General features: G+C 48.1%; 1 protein-coding gene across 1 annotated transcript in view; it reads left to right on the top strand.

Moving 5' to 3' along the window:
- The window catches only part of LOC126581256 (COP9 signalosome complex subunit 8), a 1,334-nt gene extending 1,314 nt beyond the window's left edge, over positions 1–20 (top strand). The window contains exon 4 of the mRNA XM_050244784.1: positions 1–20. This exon is cut by the window's left edge and continues 518 nt beyond it. The gene's annotated coding sequence lies outside the window, so the exon portion shown is untranslated.
- The last annotated feature ends 3,898 nt before the right edge of the window (positions 21–3,918 follow it).

The following is a 3,918-nucleotide window of genomic DNA, read 5'->3' as shown; positions in this document are numbered from 1 at the left end:
ATAAATCCTGAAGCTCTGAAGCGCGTTTGTTTGCATCACTGGTCGAGGAGGTATGGCAAGAGCAGTCACAGTCCAACGATGTGCTACCATCAGAATCCGACTCGGGGAAGAATCGCGTAATGTTTAAACTATCTTCGAGAGCCGCCTTCATGTCTCTCATCTCCGGTACCGTCATACCACGTTCGTAAAGATTGAATGTGGATAAAAAGCGTTTCAGAAACAACCGTTCGATAGCTAGTAGCCGCTGCAGTTTCGTCGTTCCGGCGCAAAGATGCCTGCGACGGAGTCAACGAACAAACCAAGGCAAGCCATGAAAGAACACAAAAATGAAATTAAGAGATGAAAGATAAGCTGTACCTTAGAACGTTGCCACTTATAATGGTTCTTCTTTTCGCTCGATTTCGACGGAAGCCGCTTAAGCCGGAATTTAATTTTCGAATCATTCTTTCCAACATTTTTCTCATAAATTAAATTTAGGAACAAAAGCTCTGTATTTGATCGCGATGCGCGTTTTTGTTCTGAGCAGCTTACTGTGATTGAAACTGAAATTTAGTTCCTCAAACTATTTCCATTTTACTTACATTAAAATTGCAATTATTTCATTTTGCACCAATCGTGGTGGGATTACATTTTTCAGCGCTAACGACACGCTAAATTAACTTCACAATTTCACTTTACACTTTTTCGAGTCGATCCAATAAACTCCCTCTAACAAGAAGTCAATTGGCGCACTTGTTTCGCCCGCGGAACGAAAACGTTCGCTTATCACGCAAACACCGATCCTTCCGATGGGCCCGCGGAGCCTTCAGCAGCTGCTGCCCTACCTCTGGCTTCCGTTTCTCTTCCCGCAACCCCTTGGCTATCTCATTACGGTACGTCCGAACCACAACCCCACCATCGCTGCCATCCCAAAATCAAATCTCATTAATCAATTATTAATGAGCGGCCAAAGCGGTAGAGAAGCGAAGGGACCGCGTACCGCGGCCCATTGATTAGCGGTCATGCTCCGGGGGCCGACGAGCTGACAGGCCAACGTGTTAGCATTCTATACCCCGGTCCCGGTCCCGGTTCCCTCGTCATCTGGATGCTGGCCAGTGCAAAAATGTATTCAAATGTTCAAACATCTGCACACGTCGTCACCACCGGCAGCAACTGCACCACAGCATCCTCTGCCACCACCATCATCATCAGCAGCATAATGAGATGGTGCGGCGTCTTCGGAGGAAAGGACCGCGACCACGTGATCAGCTTACGCAGATTCGCCGCCGTTCGTGCGAAGCTCGCCGGTTGCTAGTTAGAAAATGAAGAATAATGGTGTTGCTTCTACCACAAAACTGATGTCCATTACACCGGCAATTATGTGTAATAATGCGTTTTTAAAAAATGATATCCCCATTATAAAACGGACGCTGGGCGCGGTCGTGCGTCCTAAGCACTCAGCGGTCCACGATCTCCCAGGGTCTTTGACAAATGCGTGCAGGCCGCTAGAATGTAGCATGCAGAGCTCCAGCACGACGCTAAAAAAAAACCGGAATCCACGCTATGCGCACGTTCTTCTTCGTTTAAAATAATCAAAATTACCATCTTTCAATCGCGTGCGCATCTTCATCGCTTCATTCGCTGCACTACGCTTGTGAGTTTGGCACTTTTCGGCAAATTTTCACACAAACCATGCCCGGTACTGGCTGCTGGCACCAGGATGCTGTGGCGTGAAAAAGTACGGCCCCTCGGCGGACGCGCTACTGCCGGTAGCGATTAATCAATAAATAATTTACTGGCCAATGAATGCGTATGCCCACCGGGAAAGGGGATTCGATCTGGCCCGGGATCGAGTGGGCCGACCGAACGAAGGTGTGCAAAGGGTGGATTATGTGGTCAGCGCTTGGTTAAGGACATTTCGCTGAATTGCTTTGAGCTTGTGGAATTAATTTTTTTGCTGAGTGTATGATACTTTTATTTATGTTGTTTAAACAAATATCACAAATGGTTTAGTTACTTAAAGTTATGACCTTTTTTGTATAAAATGTAGAATATTTTGAAGATATTGGATATTAATTTTCCACTTCCACAGAATTAACTAGTTAATCAATCCTTTTCTTGAATTGTAAGTTTGTCTTATATTTTTTAAGGTTTAAATTTTACTTGTATTTAATGTTTTGTCGGCTAAATGGGAAGAAAAGACTATTCTACGCTTAATCTATTTAGCCACTTTTATTCGTCCTTCCATCTTTCAGACAGCAGAACCTTTTATTGTATTCTTTTTTAATGAACAACTCACCTAAACTACGAGTGTCTCGTGTCTGCACTTCACTAGCAGACGTTCTATTCTTACATTTTTAATGTGTTTGCAAATTGAGCAGCAGACAACGTTATTACAATGGGATATCCGGTCAAAACGGGAGTTCTCTAATCATATCAAGCGTTCCATAAGAATACTGTTGTGAAAGTCTTCTTTCAGCCTTTTCCAAAAACTCCGCAACCACAGCAAACACTTTAGCAGAATAAATGTGAGAATTTACACTTGTCGACATTTGGCCGCCAGCTTGGCCATCCCTTTTTGGCCGCCTCCGGTCGCCGATACAAACGAGCAGGCAGTCGGCAAGCCCTCGCATCCCGCGAAGAAAGGTGCATGAATTTATTATGCTGCTTCTGCACCTGCTCCACGTCGCTCGCTGGCTCACATTACGTGCCGTTCACGCGCCCCCATACACCGCACCCTCCAGCCATCATTCTAATGACGATCCACGAGATATCCCACGGCGGCAAACAGCGACCACGACCGAATCGCATCATCCTCATTCGCACGTTCGCCAGCAGCATTCGATGGCTGCTTTCCATTTCATTGCTGCATGCGACGCCCCGCTTGCGTTTGCTTCTCCGCCCCTCCCGAATGTGCCAAGCCAGTAATCGAAAAGCTACCACCATCACCCCTCCCCGAGGGTATCCTTTCCCTTTGCTCGTTTGTTCCGTGGACCGCCGGATGGATCGCTTTCGGCACCACACAAAACCGTCGACAAGCTGCGTCCACCGATCGGTAGCGAGAGTAATTTTGCACCAAACATCGAATGGAATGTTACCACGGAAAAGGAAACGAAAGAAAAAAACAACGTGGAAAATGGAAGTCCCCCAAAATCCCCAAACACCAGGGAACCAGAGGGCCCAAGGCATCTCGTTTCCATCGCGAACCCAAGAGAGGGGAGGGAACTGTGGTTTTTCATTTCACTTTCCATCCATCGCTCGCTCCAGTCTCCCCTCCCACGGATGCTGCACTACACAGGGCGGCATCGGGCTTTGCCCCAAAATGGTTGTGCATCAAATTTCTCGATTATTTAGCCCGCACGCCGCACTGCCCTGTTATCGCTGCCCTCGGCGCACCAGGGCACGGCACGGCGTGCCAAATTGCAGGGAACGCGCTGCTCATTTGCAATAATTTGACCTAAACTTAATAAATTACGCACCTCCGGAGCGCCGCGGGATGCAGTACCGGGTGAGAGAGAGGAGGCAAACAACAAACGTGAAAGGGACAACCAAGCGAACGAACGATGCTGCGGAGTGTGCTGCGAGAGATGATTGATTCGTTGACGCAAAATTAGGGGAACCGTGTGGCTGACTGAAGCCGAGACCGGCAACAGCAGCAGCAGCGGCAGTGATTGCACATCACGTTCGTGGATAGCGGATGGAGGTGAAGCCAGAAATGCCATCCCACTTTTGATGCCTTGTTAGCATGGAAGCTTGTTTTCGAGGTCGATTACGGTGCCCGGGGTTGGAGGGATGAAAGTGGCGGATGATGATAAATTTGAAACGCGCTCGGCAACACCTGCAAATGCACCGCGTGGTTCCCGGGGACCCCGGGAGCGGCGGGAGGTGCGTTTTTAATGGCCATTCGCACACACCAAAAACGGAGCGGAGAATGAAACG

Source organism: Anopheles aquasalis, chromosome 2 (genome assembly GCF_943734665.1).
Source record: "Anopheles aquasalis chromosome 2, idAnoAquaMG_Q_19, whole genome shotgun sequence".
Classification (NCBI taxonomy): Eukaryota; Metazoa; Arthropoda; class Insecta; order Diptera; family Culicidae; genus Anopheles; species Anopheles aquasalis.
This window is presented reverse-complemented; position numbering and strand designations above follow the sequence as displayed.